Here is a 16,457-nt window from a genome sequence, read left to right on the forward strand (position 1 = left end):
CCGAGTCTATCCATTCTTTCTTCATATGAAAGTCCTGACAACCCAGGAATCAGTCTGGTGAACCGTCTCTGTACTCCCTCTATGGCAAGAATGTCTTTCCTCAGATTAGGAGACCAAAACTGTATGCAATACTCCAGATGTGGTCTCACCAAGACCCTCTACAACTGCAGTAGATCCTCCCTGCTCCTACACCAGTCATTGAAAGTAGACACACAAAAATGCTGGAGAAACTCAGCGGGTGCAGCAGCATCTATGGAGCGAAGGAAATAGGTAAAGTTTTGGACCGAAACCCTTCTTCAGACTGGAGGCATTGAAAGTAGGCATGCAGGTGCAGCAGGCAGTGAAGAAAACGAATGGTATGTTAGCATTCATAGCAAAAGGATTTGAGTATAGGAGCAGGGAGGTTCTACTGGCAGTCTGTCATTGCAGTCCATTGGGTGTGAAGGCCTGGGCGGCCATCTTAGCTACTGGCAGTTTTCCATTGGAGCCAATGGGAGGTGAAGCCCAGGGAGGCGGCCATCTTGACTACTGGCACCCCCATTGAAGTAAAAGGGAGTGATGCCCAGGGTGGCCATGTTAGGTACTGGCATGACATGTGAAGTGTCCTTAAGGTGACACAGACAGGTAGAATTCTTCAAGTAGACGAAAAGGCCTTTATTTGCAAACATCGGCTGGAACATTCAGGGAAGACGCCCGCCCGCTTTTTATTACAGTTTTACAGCCATATCTCCTCTACCTTATCTTGCATGTTCCACACTCCTCTTGCATCAATCCATCTTCTATCCTGACATTCTAAACTCCAGTGAATACAAGCCCAGTCTCTTCAATCTTTCCTCATATGACAGTCCCGCCATCCCAGGAATCAATCTGGTGCGTATAGTTTTGGTCTCCTAATCTGAGGAAAGACATTCTTACCGTTGAGGAAGTACAGAGAAGGTTCACCAGACTGATTCCTGGGTTGTCAAGACTTTCATATGAAGAAAGACTGGATAGACTCGGCTTGTACTGGCAAGAATTTAGAAGATTGAGGGGGCGATCTTATAGAAACGTACAAAATTCTTAAGGGGTTGGACAGGCTAGATGCAGGAAGATTGTTCCCGATGTTGGGAAGTCCAGAACAAGGGATCACAGTTTAAGGATAAGGGGGAAATCTTTTAGAACCAACATTTTTTTTCACACAGAGAGTGGTGAATCTCTGGAATTCTCTGCCACAGTAAGTAGTTGATGCCAGTTCATTGGCTAGATTTAAGAGGTAGTTAGATGTGGCCCTTGTGGCTAAAGGGATCAGTGGGATAACCTCCCATTTATCTATATTATACTGCATCTGCCATGCATCTGCCCACTCACACAACCTGTCCAGGTCATCCTGCAACCTCCTAACATCCTCTTCACAGTTCACACTGCCACCCAGCTTTGTGTCATCCGCAAACTTGCTAGTGTTGCTCCTAATTCCCTCTTCCAAATCATTAATATATATGGTAAACAGTTGCGGCCCCAACACCGAGCCTTGCGGCACTCCACTCGCCACTGCCTGCCATTCTGAAAAGGACCCGTTCACTCCTATTCTTTGCTTCCGGTCTGCCAACCAATTTTCTATCCAAGTCAACACCCTACCCCAATACCATGTGCTCTAATGTTAGTCACCAGTCTCCCGTGCTGGACCTTATCAAAGGCTTTCTGAAAGTCGAGATACACTACATCCACTGGCTCACCCCTTCATCCATTTTACTTGTCACATTATCAAAAAAATTCAGAATGTTAGTCAAGCATGATTTCCCTTTCATAAATCCATGTTGACATGGACTAATCCTTTTACTGCTATCCAGATGCCCCATTATTACCTCTTTAATAATTGACTCCTGCATCTTTCCCACCACCGGTCAGGCTAATGGGTCTGTAATTCCCCGTTTTCTCTCTCGTTCCTTTCTTGAAAAGTGGGATAACATTACCTATCCTCCAATCCACAGGAACTGATCCTGAATCTATTGAACATTGGAAAATGATCACCAATGCTTCCACTATTTCTAGAGTCACCTCCCTGAGGACCCTGGGATGCAGACCATCAGGCCCAGGGGATTTATCATCCTTCAGTCCCATTAGCCTACCCAATACTATTTCTCACCTGAAAATGTATTTGTTCCTCTACCCCATTAGATCCTCTGTCCTCCAGTACATCTGGGAGATTGTTTGAAAGACTGAATAGACTCGGCTTGTACTCGCTAGAATTTAGAAGATTGAGGGGGGATCTTATAGAAACTTACAAACTTCTTAAAGGGTTGGACAGGCTAGATGCAGGAAGACTGTTCCCGATGTTGGGGAAGTCCAGGACAAGGGGTCACAGTTGAAGGATAAGGGGGAAATCTTTTAGGACCGAGATGAGAAAAACATTTTCCACACAGAGAGTGGTGAATCTGTGGAATTCTCTGCCACAGAAGGTAGTTGAGGCCACAGTTCATTGGCTATATTTAAGAGGGAGTTAGATGTGGCCCTTGTGGCTAAAGGGATCAGAGGTATGGAGAGAAAGCAGGGACAGGATACTGAGTTGGATGATCAGCCATGATCATATTGAATGGCGGTGCAGGCTCGAAGGGCCTAATGGCCTACTCCTACACCTATTGTCTACGTTTCTATGTTTCTGTGCCAAACTTAGTAAAAGCCTTGAAACCAGGGAAGATTTGGGATGTAAATCAAGGAACAGCAGATGCAGTTTCTATGTTTCTATGACTGCAATTTGAACAGGTTCATATAGATGTAAACTTTCATATATTTTCCTGCAATAACCCTTTAGATCTATGTAATTCTCTAGCAGGGTTGCAGGCAATCAAAGTTGTTAATGATATTCTGCAGCCCCTCTTCCATTCTCTTGCAAACACCTTCCACAGGTCATGTGTTTGAAGTTCGAATCTTGTCTCCAAATGCAGCGTTAAATATGCAGGAAGGCAGGCAATTAGCACATGTTGTATTTGTTTTAAACTTCCTACTTATCTTGTGTGCCCCTTCCTTTCTTATCCTCGCAGGCCGACAATTAACACAGTCCTCAATGGTTATTAAGTACATGTTTGTTTACTTTCTATAGCTGAATCAATTGTCTTTGGAGACATACAGGCAGCTTTCAGAGATTGTTTCAACTCTCCTCTTTGTTAAACTGTCTTTCTCAGGCTACAGAATAAATTGGAATAAAAATGAAATGATGTCGATAAAACCAAAAGACTCAACACACTTCTTAAATTTCCCTTTTAAAATAGCTACAAAAAATTTGAATATTTGGGAATTGAAATCACTAGAAAATATCAAGCTATGTTTAATGCAAATTATAGTCCCCTACTTAAGAAATTAAATACTTTAATTAAATTCTGGAAATCTCTTCCGATGTCTTTAATAGGTCGTATAAATGCTATAAAAATGATCTTTCTACCACAAATTCTATACCTATTCCAATCAATTCCTATATACCTTCCAAAAAAGTTTTTAAAAAACTGGACTCAGACATTACAAATTTTACATGGGATTATAAATCCCACAGAATACAAAGAACTCACTTGAGCAAACCCAAACAATTGGGCGGTTTAGCACTTCATAACTTTATGTACTATTATTGGGCAGTAAATATCAAAAATATGATTCACCTGCTGGACAACTCTGCCCAGCAGGTGGATTGGTTTATAATGGAGAGGGAGGATTGCTCCCCTTGCAATATAGGACCGATCCTCCTCTCACCAATGAATCTGAATAACACAAAATACAATAAAAATCCAATTATACACAGTACAATTAGAACTTGGAAACAAATAAAATATAACCTAAAATTAAATTTGTTAAACTGTTTACAACGGGCACCAAATCTGGGGGCTGCTGAGACCAATTTGTTGAGGCCATTTGTAGGAACCTAACAAAGGTACACGACCACACACAATATTGTGTTTATGTGCACACGTACATATTCACAGGGCTCGATGAGAGAGTGGGGTGCGGGGGGAACATCGGACCCGGGTCCAGAGTCCAAAAGGGGGCCCGGAATTTCCTGAAATCTCAGAAAATATTTCCATATATTTAGTGAAACATAGACAATAGGTGCAGGAGTAGAGGCCATTCTGCCCTTCGAGCCTGCACCGCCATTCAATATGATCATAGCTGATCATCCAACTCAGTATCCTGTACCTGCCTTCTCTCCATACCCCCTGATCCCTTTAGCCACAAGGGCCACATCTAACTCCCTCTTAAATATAGCCAACGAACTGTGGCCTCAACTACCTTCTGTGGCAGAGAATTCCACAGATTCACCACTCTCTGTGTGTGAAAAAAAATGTTTTTCTCATCTCGGTCCTAAAAGATTTCTCCCTTATCCTTAAACTGTGTGTGGCCCCTTGTTCTGGACTTCCCCAACATCGGGATGCATCTTCCTGCATCTAGCCTGTCCAACCCTTTAAGAATTTTGTAAGTTTCTATAAGATCCCCCCTCAATCTTCTAAATTCTAGCGAGTACAAGCCGAGTCTATCCAGTCTTTCTTCATATGAAAGTCCTGCCACCCCAGGAATCAGTCTGGTGAACCTTCTCTGTAGAATAACTGTAGAGGGAGAAACAGCAGCAGGTGAGAAGATTCTACATTCACCTCAAAATATCAAACACTGGATGGACAGGGCCGGGAAAAATAATTCTAGGCCCAATGTTTCAAGGTCAGTTTATCGTCACATGTACCAATTAAGGTCCAGTGAAATTTAAATGTGTCTGCAGTAGTGAATCCTACAGGGTAGAAGAATACATTGAGTACTTTCATAATCAGCCTGGCACAGCAACATGCCAGCTATATCAAAGAGAACACTTCACACAAACAGTGAACTCCCCGACAGAGTTGCCCAATGCTGTAACTCTTACTATGGGCATCAAACCCTGTACACAATTAGTGAACTCCCTCACAGAGTTGCCCACCAAACCTGTTCTCTTTACTAAGGGCATCCTGCCTGACCCGCTGAGTTACTCCAGCACTCTGTGAAACGTCACCTATCCATGTTCTCCACAGATGCTGCCTGACCCGCTGAGTTATTCTTGCCATAGAGGGAGTACAGAGAAGGTTCACCAGACTGATTCCTGGGATGTCAGGACTTTCATATGAAGAAAGACTGGATAGACTCGGCTTGTACTCGCTAGAATTTAGAAGATTGAGGGGGATCTTATAGAAACTTACAAAATTCTTAAGGGGTTGGACAGGCTAGATGCAGGAAGATTATTCCCAATGTTGGGGAAGTCCAGAACAAGAGGTCACAGTTTAAGGATAAGGGAGAAATCTTTTAGGTCCGAGATGAGGAAAACATTTTTCACACAGAGAGTGGTGAATCTGTGGAAATTTCTGCCCCAGAGGATAGTTCAGGCCACACAGTTCATTGGCTATATTTAAGAGGGAGTTAGATGCGGCCCTTGTGGCTAAAGGGATCAGGGGGTATGGAGAGAAGGCAGGTACAGGATACTGAGTTGGATGATAAGTCATGATCATATTGAATGGCGGTGCAGACTCGAAGGTCCGAATGCCCTCTATTCCTGCACCTATTATCTATGTTTCACCAGCACCCTGTGAAACGACACCTATCCATGTTCTCCACAGATGCTGCCTGACCCGCTGAGTTACTCCAGCACTGTGCCTTATTTTTGTCAACCAGCACCTGCAGTTCCTTGATTTTCATCCCAAACTTCCCTGGTTTCAGGGCTTTTACTAAGTTTGGCATCTGTGCAATGGGGGCATTATGGGGAAAGGTAAAGGGTCACAGAGCAACAAAGAACCATTTTGCAGTAAAGAGCATAATTATATCTAATTTGTAGACAGCAACTCCTAAAATGTAGTGAATTCACATAACAGGTCGCTCCAATTTGTGGTCAACACTCCCACCGTGTGGATTAAGAAAGAACTGCAGATGCTGGTAAAATCAAAGATGGACAAAAATGCTGGAGTAACTCAGCGGGTGAGGCAGCATCCATGGAGAGAAGGAATAGGTGACTTTTCAGGTCGAGACCCTTCTTCAGACTGAAGTTGGGGTGGGCAGGATAGAGGAAGGAAGAGGCAGAGACAGTAGGCTGTGGGAGAGCTTGGAAAGAGTAAGGAGGGAGAAAACACTGAAATTGGAGAATGGGAAGATGTGGCCAATGTTGGGATCCTGCTGGAGGTGGCGAAATGTTGGAGGATTATCTGTTGTATGTGACGGTGGAAGGTGAGGACAATAGACAACAGGTGCAGGAGTAGAGGCCATTCGGCCCTTCGAACCAGCACCAACATTCAATGTGATCATGGCTGATCATCCACAATCAGTACCCTGTTCCTGCCTTCTCCCCATATCCCCTGACTCCGCTATCTTTAAAAGCCCTATCTAGCTCTCTCTTGAAAGTATCCAGAGAACCGGCCTCCACCGCCTTCTGAGGCAGATAATTCCAGATTCACAACTCTCTGTGAGAAAAAGTGTTTCCTCATATCTGTTCTAAATGGCTTACTCCTTATTCTTAAACTGTGGCCCCTGGTTCTGGACTCCCCCAACATCGGGAACATGTTTCCTGCCTCTAGTGTGTCCTCTCATCCTTCTAAATTCCAGAGAGTACAAGCCCAGCCCCTCCATTCTCTCAGCACATGACAGTCCCGCCATCCCGGGAATTAACCTGGTGAACCTACGCTGGGCTCCCTCAATAGCAATAATGTCCTTCCTCAAATTAGGGGACCAAAACTGCACACAATACTCCAGGTGTGGTCTCACTAGGGCCCTGTACAACTGCAGAAGGACCTCTTTGCTCCTATATTTGATTCTTCTTGTTATAAAGGCCAACAGGCCATTCGCTTTCTTCACTGACTGCAATGGGGGGCATGGGGACTCTGTCCTTGGTACGAGTAACAATGATAAGAGTTCTGGAGAAACTCAGCTGGTCAGGCACCATCTCAGGAGGAAAAGGATGGGTGATATTTTGTGTAAGAACCCTTTTATTCCATCCCAAAATCTCTTGTTTCGCCAGAGATGCTGCCTGACCCACTGAGTTACTCCAGCATTGTGTCTATCTTTGGAATAAACCAGCTTCTACAAATCTTTGTTTCTATATTTACATCAGCCAGATTCAATTTCAGTTGTGATAAGGTTAGGGTATCATCACTTTAGTAAACATAGAAAATAGGTGCAGGAGGAGGCCATTTGGCCCTTCGAGCCAGCACCACCATCCATTGCGATCATGGCTAATCATCCCCAATCAATAACCCATGCCTGCCTTCTCCACATATCCCTTGATTCCACTAGCCCCTAGAGCTCCATCTCTCTCCTAAATCCATCCAGTGATTTGGCCTCCACTGCCGTCTGTGGCAGGGAATTACACAAATAAGATTCCAAAGTTACATCCTTTTATTCTGACACTGTGCCCTCTGGTGCGAGACTCTCCCACTAGTGGAAACATCCGTTTAGTTTGGAGATAGAGCACAGAAACAACACAATTCCAGTTGTACCAGAAAAATATCAACATTAAAAACCCTGGACACTTCAAATGACAACAATTGAAAGTAAAAGTCAGCACAATTAATCAAAGATGCAAACACAATTCAGTAGAAAGCGATAGTGTTCTCACCGACCTCATGCCCTGGAGATGTAGATCCACATCAGGCACAAGGGGAGACTCCCTGTCAGGGGACCACTGTTCCCATCCACACCCCAGGACCACTGCTCCCATCCACAGCCCAGAACCACTGCTCCCATCCACAGCCCAGGACCACAGCTCCCATCCATCCACAGCCCAGGACCACTGCTCCCATCCACAGCCCAGGACCACTGCTCCCACCCATCCACAGCCCAGGACCACTGCTCCCATCCATCCACAGCCCAGGACCACTGCTCCCATCCATCCACAGCCCAGGACCACTGCTCCCATCCATCCACACCCCAGGACCACTGCTCCCATCCACAGCCCAGGACCACTGCTCCCATCCATCCACAGCCCAGGACCACTGCTCCCATCCATCCACAGCCCAGGACCACTGCTCCCATCCACAGTCCAGGACCACTGCTCCCATCCATCCACAGCCCAGGACCACTGCTCCCATCCATCCACAGCCCAGGACCACTGCTCCCATCTACAGCCCAGGACCACTGCTCTCATCCATCCACAGCCCAGGACCACTGCTCCCATCCATCCACAGCCCAGGACCACTGCTCCCATCCATCCACAGCCCAGGACCACTGCTCCCATCCATCCACAGCCCAGGACCACTGCTCCCATCCATCCACAGCCCAGGACCACTGCTCCCATCCACAGCCCAGGACCACTGCTCCCATCCATCCACAGCCCAGGACCACTGCTCCCATCCATCCACAGCCCAGGACCACTGCTCCCATCCATCCACAACCCTGCTCCATGGAGTTCTCCTGCACAATTAAAGCATGGAATAGTCTTCACCCTACCATAGTTACCCAACCAGACGCAACTAAATTTAAGGCACCTCTTTTTTCCCCCAAGAACCCTTTTTTGGTTAAGTCCAAGTCAAGAGTCAAGAGAGTTTTATTGTCATGTGTCCCAGATAGGACAATGAAATTCTTGCTTGCTGCAGCACAACAGAATATGTAAACATAATACAGAACAGGAGATAAAAGTTAATTATGTTTATATACCATAGACCATATATATACACAATAAATAAACAGATAAAATGCAATAGGCTGTTATTGTTCAGCCCTTTACCATCTCCAGTTTAAATTCCATTTAGAATATTTATGGAGGACCAGGAAACCAGAAACAAGAGAGTTACTCCAGGGAGTTACTCCAGATCCAGGGTCAGGGAGTGATTCTGCGTTGGTTTTCAGCGGTTGCGGCGAGGTGGCGACCGGACAGCAATGGCGGCCAGATACCCCACAAAGTGCCCAGCGCCGACCAGTTGCCGTGGCAGCGCGCAAGCGCAGGGCGGCCGATGATGCGCTGGCCGTGGATGAGAAGCGATAGGAGAGCGGGAACCCTGCAGCCCGGACACAGATACGGATGGTGGGTGGAGACGGAGAGTTGACAGACAGAGAGATAAAGAGATAGCGAGGGGGGGGCGCCCAGAGTTGAACGCCAGGTATCCTGCCTTGGCCGGAGGTCGCCTAGATTTCGATGCCCTAGGCTTCAGCCTATGAAGCCTAGTGGTGAATCCGGCTCTGCGAGGCCACCCTAGATCTTGAGGCCCTAAGCTTAAACTTGCCCAGTTTATACGTAAATCCAGCCCTGCACTGATACAAAAAGAAGGTAGACAGAAGCTAATGCCCAGGATTAGCACAGGACCTTCAAGAGAGCGTGAAGGTTCCATACTGTTTCCAAAACAGCAGCCTTTGGCCTCTCCTTGAACTGGACACCGCAGTGTATGATCCACCAAACCAAACGGTGGATCATATTGACAATAATAAACGTAAACTATAAACTTGTGATCCAAAGTTAAAGTGCCAGAGAAGAAGCAGCAAATCCTCACAGCGATAATACACCTTAATGTAGCAATGTCACAAAATTTTGAGATTTTAAAAATCAAGTCTGTAATTTATCCCATCAGATAAAGCATAAAAAGAAGTTTAATTTGACACCTAATTCACTTTCATATCTCAAGTATTTAAAATGTTATGGCCATTTTCATACTCGGAAATGAGCATCTTGTTCCCTATTGATTTTCTATGGACATAACAAAAAAGCTGTGATCGTGAACAGTCAAAAGCCCATAACTTTCTTAAAAATTAAGAGAACTGAATGAAATTTTCAGTTATCATAGATTGAAGCATTCTGAAACAAATATAAAATAATCTTACTTGGATGACCTGAAATTAAAGCATATAATTAGTTAGTTACCTAATTGTAGCTAATTTCAGACTTCAATTACTAGATCTAAACATCTATCCATTTCTTAATAAATGATTAACATTTTTAAATAGCCTAAATGTCCAAATAATATTCACAAATAATTCACAATAAAACATGATTTTTAAATCTCATTTACATTAATTTATAGGCCAAATGGAAGGAATTTAGTGTTCAATTGCTGTAAATAAATGGCCATTTAAATCAGCTTTCCAGTGGGTCCCTGTGGAACGCGCTGGTTTAGAACGTTCATATTGCGGTAGATTTGTGCCCCCAAATGCCCAGAAAAATACTGCGGGATATAATGGGCCCAAAATGAGCTTCTCGCAATATTAAACTTTGTATAAAGGGATCTTAAGAAGCCCTTTTTAATGTAAAAATATACAACCTACCTTCAGTTGCCTGCTTTATGAGACCCTGCGGTTGCTGGCGGTCGCGGGTTTAGAGATTGATTTTTAAACTATTATAACTATTATACGAGGCCTTTAAAACTAATAATAGCTTTTGCGACGGGGACTTCCAGCGATTTTTCGTTAATAATTAACTAGGCTGAACATCTTCGATTTGAACAGCCTAGAGAAAATCGTGTTTTAAACCCGCCCCCCTCTAAACGGCGCCAAAATCGCGCACACCCGCAGCGGCAGATTTTCAACGACGCTTCAGGTAGGCTTTGCAACATACCTACTTAATGGTGTAAATACAGACTATTATTAGCATCTTGTACAATACCTCTTTAAAATAGGCGGTTGGTTCATTCAGCGGTGAAACGCCTCTTGGCTCTGACAGCGCTGCCGTGGGTCGGTGTTTAAGGGGAGGCAGTCAAGGGGGTGAGGCTGGGAGCCACCCCCGTCCGCAGGGCCCCCAACACGGGGAAGAGCGGTCACCTGTGCAGGGCCAGGGACCGACATGACAGACTCACGGTGTGATGGTCCCTGCGGGTCCGAGCGGCAGAAGCTTCCCCGCGGTGCTGGGAATAAGGAGCGGGAGCGTGGCCACTTCAACCACTCCCCTTCTGGTGAGGGTAGGGTAGGGTGGGGTCGGGTAGAGATGGTTGAGCTAAACAGAGCAAACACGACCTCCTCCAACGCCGTCTGTCTGTGTCTGTGTCTGTTTATCTTCCTGCCCATTGTGTGCATCGTTCAAAATGCTACATTATAGAATGTTAGTTTGTGTCAAGGTTCCATCTCCCCGGGACTGCGGCAACATCACCCCAACATTCCAACCCGCCCCTCCAGGCATGGACATCGCTATCAAAACATGCGGGGACACCATTTCTTGCCACACTTTCACAACTCTGCTTGCTACCCAGCTGTGTGGTTCCTGTCACAGAGTGGTACAGCAGATGATAGACCTTTGACTAACTTCCTGTTATTTGGGGTTTCGTAACTAAACTAAGATCGATATAACCATAGCATGAGTATATTGTATTAGAGACAAGCATGCTTTGAATGGGTAGAGCTGTGATTGATATGTTAGACGTCATTGCTGCCATTCTGTATGAACATGTGACTATGTTTCCAAAACAGTATAAAAAGATGCTGTATGTCTTCATTCATTAGAGTGATGGCCTGGGAGGAGTTAAGCATCTGCTATATGCTTGACTTTGTATCTCCTAGCACTCTCTAGCTAAATGATCATTAAAGCTTGTATTGGTTTTACCCAACATTGTAAGTTGTCTGTTTTAAGAAAATGAACCTTAACATTGGTGTAGTCGCAGCAGAATACACATTAGATGAGCCATAAGCATCTGAATTTTTCTGAGCCAAGTCTAAAGAGTAAGCTTCATTGTAAGCTGACTGTAAATCCAAGGTTTTGTTTTCTAATAGTCTCCTGTCGTATTAAAGGCGATGCCAAATCATTGATAAAAGTGTCTCGAATAACTTCCTGTCGATATTGATCAGCCGTAACTGCTTTGAAGGCACAGTCTTTACTAAGTCTTTGAAGTTCTTGTAAAAATTCATCAAGTGATTCACCAGGTTTTTGTTTCCGAGTAGCAAGGAGGTGTCGAGCGAATATCACGTTGGGTGTCTTAACGAAGAGTTTGCTTAGTACATCAATAGCAGAATCATAAGTTGTACATTCCTCTATGTAATCATATACATCACAAGAGACAAATCTTATTAATGTCTTGAGTCTGTCTGGTGCATCATTGCCACAATCATCAAAGCAGTTTTCAAGAAGGAACTGCAGATACTGGAAGATCGAAGGTACACAAAAATGCTGGAGAAACTCAGCAGGTGCAGCAGCATCTATGGAGTGAAGGAAATAGGCGACGTTTCGGGCCGAAACCCTTCTTCAGACTGATGGGGGGTGGGGGGGAGAAGGAAGGAAAAAGGGAGGAGGAGGAGCCCGAGGGCGGGGGGATGGGAGGAGACAGAGCAAGGGTTAAGGAAGGGGAGGAGACAGCAAGGGCTAGCAAAATCACTAAGTCACTCTACACCTCCATCCACCACCAGGATGGCCTCAAAGCCCTCTGGTTCTTCCTCGACCAGAGGAGCAACCTATACCCAGCCACTGACACTCTCCTCCACCTAGCGGAGTTGGTCCTCACCCTCAACAACTTTACGTTTGACTCCTCACATTTCCTCCAAACACAAGGTGTAGCTATGGGCACATTCATGGGCTCCAGCTACGCCTGCCTCTTATTCGGGTACGTTGAACAATCCTTGTTCAATACATACCAGGGCCCCATCCTCGACCTCTACCTCCGTTACATTGACGACTGCTTTGGGGCCACCTCCTGCACCCACACACAACTGACTGACTTTATCCACTTCACAACCAACTTCCATCCGGCACTCCAATACACCTGGACCATTTCCGACACTTCCCTACCATTCCTTGACCTCACCATCTCCATCGCAGGGGACAGACATCTGACCGACATACACTACAAACCAACTGACTCACATGGCTATCTGGACTACACATCTTCCCACCCTGCCTCCTGTAAAGACTCCATCCCCTACTCCCAATTCCTCCGCAGACGCCGCATCTGTTCCCAGGATGAGACGTTCCACACCAGGGCATCGGAAATGTCCTCGTTCTTCAGGGAACGGGGATTCCCCTCCGCCACCATAGATGAGGCTCGCACCAGGGTCTCATCCATACCCCGCAACACTGCTCTCTCTCCCCATCCCCGCACTCGCAACAAGGGCAGAGTCCCCCTAGTCCTCACCTTTCACCCCACCAGCCGGTATCCCCTGCCATTTCCGCCACCTCCAACGTGACCCCACCACTCGCCACATCTTCCCATCTCCCCCTATGTTTGCCTTCTGCAAAGACCGCTCCCTCCGCAACTCCCTTGTCAATTCTTCCCTTCCCTCCCGTACCACCCCCTCCCCGGGCACTTTCCGCTGCAACCGCAAGAAATGCAACACCTGTCCCTTCACCTCCCCCCTCGACTCCATTCAAGAACCCAAGCAGTCGTTCCAGGTGTGACAAAGGTTCACCTGTATCTCCTCCAACCTCATCTACTGCATCCGCTGCTCTAGATGTCAGCTGATTTACATCGGGGAGACTACGCGGAGATTGGGCGATCATTTCGCCGAACACCTCCGCTCAGTCTGCAATAACCTACCTGAACTCCCGGTGGCTCAGCACTTCAACTCCCCGTCCCATTCCCAATCCGACCTCTCTGTCCTGGGTCACCTCCATTGCCAGAGTGAGCAACACCGGAAATTGGAGGAACAGCACCTCATATTCCGCCTGGGTTGCATGCGTCCGATAGCATGAACGTTGAATTCTCCCAATTTTGCTAGCCCTTGCTGTCTCCTCCCCTTCCTTAACCCTCGAGCTGTCTCCTCCCATCCCCCCCCCCCCCCCCCCCCCGCCCTCGGGCTCCTCCTCCTCCCTTTTTCCTTCCTTCTCCCCCATCAGTCTGAAGAAGGGTTTCGGCCCGAAACGTCGCCTATTTCCTTCGCACCATAGATGCTGCTGCACCCGCTGAGTTTCTCCAGCATTTTTGTGTACCTTTCATCAAAGAAGTCATTCTACAATCATACCGTCGCATTGCTGAACTCGGAGTCCCGCCGATAGATTCCTCCGGTCCCTCCGTCCCCATTGTTTAATTATTCTGTATTTTTTATTATTCTGTATCCTCTTTTTTTTTTTTAATTTCTATATTGCACTACTACGGACTGACGCAAAACTGCATTTCGTTGTACCCATACTCAGTATTTGTGCAATGACATTAAAGTTGAATTGAATTGAATTGAAGAAGGAACTGCAGATGCTGGAAGATCGAAGGTACACAAAAATGCTGGAGAAACTCAGCAGGTGCAGCAGCATCTATGGAGTGAAGGAAATAGGCGATGTTTCGGGCCGAAACCCTTCTTCAGACTGATGGGGGGTGGTGGGGAGAAGGAAGGAAAAAGGGAGGAGGAGGAGCCCGAGGGCGGGGGGTTGAGTACACCCGCTGAGTTTCTCCAGCATTTTTGTGTACCTTTCATCAAAGAAGTTATCTAGTTTACGAAGCCAGTGCTTCCAATCCTTTGCAGCAACAGCAGGTGAGTTGGGATCCAGATCCAAGCGTTGTGGTTTCAGTAGTTTCTCCATTCCAAGTCGGACTGTTTGACTTCTAAGATTAAGTTGCTTAAATTGGTGTGAGATAAATGAAACTTTCACTACTCGTAATTAACTTAACTTTATTTAAGCTTTAAGCAACTTATTTGTTTAATACATAAACTCACAAACGTCTGGCAAACATGGCTGATTCCGCAGGCTTTTCCCGCCCAAAATACTTCGCACATGCGCACACTCCGGAAATGCCCTGCGCATGCGCACTCTCTAGAAGAGCTCCGCACATCCACACATGCGCTGGCTTCACTGCTACATTAAATATGCAGGAAGGCAGGCAATTAGCACATGTTGTATTTGTTTTAAACTTCCTACTTATCTTGTGTGCTTCTTCCTTTCTCATCCTCCCATCCCCGATAATTAACACAGTCCTCGATGGTTATTAAGTGCATGTTTGTTTACTTTCTGCAGCTGAATCCATTGTCTTTGAAGACATACAGGCAGCTTTCAGAGGTGGTTTTAACTCTCCTCTTTGTTAAACTGTTTACAATGGGCACCAAACGTGGGCTGCTGGGATCAATTTGTTGAGCCCATTTTTAGGAACCTAACAAAGGTACAGACCAAAGATCTTATAGTGGATCTTTCCTGCACAATCTAGTCAGTTGTGTGCTCGTAGAATAAAACCATCCTTAAGTTAGACATCTTTTGTAAATCTTGCTCAAAACAAATTTACTTTTGTGAAATTCTTCAATTAGATAACCCCACCATTACAGACAGATCTCATTCCACTCTCTGGCTTTTGGGAAGACCAGACCCCTTTTTATTTGTGGAGAAACAACTCCATAGTAAATAGAAAATAAGCACAAAAACATTAAGTAACATTCCAGGGCTAGAGCAACTGGAATCTTCATATTGCTATTATTTTCCCAAATACCGCAGATGTGAACAGTGTGATTACATTAGTGTGATTAGATGAATGAATTACAGAGTGCAAGTGTAATACAAACATCATCTCAAACACAGCTTATGTGCCATTTAACCTTATAACCATATAACAATTACAGCACGGAAACAGGCCATCTCGGCCCTTCTAGTCCGTGCCGAACACTTATTCTCCCCTAGTCCCATTAACCTGCACTGAGACCATAACCCTCCATTCCTTTCCCGTCCATATACCTATCCAATTTATTTTTAAATGATAAAATCGAACCTGCCTCCACCACTTCCACTGGAAGCTCATTCCACACAGCTACCACTCTCTGTGTAAAGAAGTTCCCCCTCATGTCACCCCTAAACTTCTGTTCCTTAATTCTCAAATCATGTCCTCTTGTTTAAATCTTCCCCACTCTCAATGGGAAAAGCTTATCCACGTCAAGTCTGTCTATCCCTCTCATCATTTTAAAGACCTCTATCGTCCCCCTTTAACCTTCTGCGCTCCAAAGAATAAAGACCTAACTTGTTCAACCTTTCTCTGTAACTTAGTTGCTGAAACCCAGGCAACATTCTAGTAAATCTCCTCTGTACTCGCTCTATTTTGTTGACATCCTTCCTATAATTAGGCGACCAAAATTGTACACCATACTCCAGAATTGGCCTCACCAATGCCTTGTACAATTTTAACATTACATCCCAACTTAAAAAGAAATGATTTAAAAAACATTAAAAAAGACAATTACCAGAGTCAAATTTTATTCTTTAACAAGAATTAACAGAAGTATGGACTAACAGAATTATGAATCTAACCCTATATCACACACACAAACCGTTCCCCTGCAACATTGATTACACTGTGAGTCGGGTCGGATAGGTTCCGGGTTACTAAAATGGGTGGAATAAATGCCCAGGTTCCCCTCCGTAGCTACTACACGTCAGCCCATTGCATTTCGCAGCAGTGGCCTATCTTGCTCCGCTATAGGATCTTTGATACATCCCACACACAGTATTGTGTTCACATACGCACGTACATATTCACAGGGCCTATGAGAGAGTGGGGTGCAGGGGGTACATCGGACCTGAGCCCAGAGTCCAAAAGGGGGCCCGGCATTTCCTGAAATCTCAGAAAATGTTTGCATATATTTTGTGAGACATAGAAACATAGAAAATAGGTGCAGGA

General features: G+C 45.5%; 1 long non-coding RNA gene across 1 annotated transcript; it reads right to left on the reverse strand.

Annotated features, from left to right (window-relative positions):
- Window positions 1-699: 699 nt before the first annotated feature.
- LOC116967633 lies at window positions 700-16,012 on the reverse strand. Its single transcript, XR_004410285.1, has 3 exons — window positions 16,003-16,012; window positions 9,396-9,401; window positions 700-756 (listed from the first exon to the last, which is right to left on the reverse strand). It is a non-coding gene; the product is annotated as an uncharacterized LOC116967633 (long non-coding RNA).
- Window positions 16,013-16,457: the final 445 nt, after the last annotated feature.

Source organism: Amblyraja radiata, chromosome 40 (genome assembly GCF_010909765.2).
Source record: "Amblyraja radiata isolate CabotCenter1 chromosome 40, sAmbRad1.1.pri, whole genome shotgun sequence".
Taxonomy (NCBI): domain Eukaryota; kingdom Metazoa; phylum Chordata; class Chondrichthyes; order Rajiformes; family Rajidae; genus Amblyraja; species Amblyraja radiata.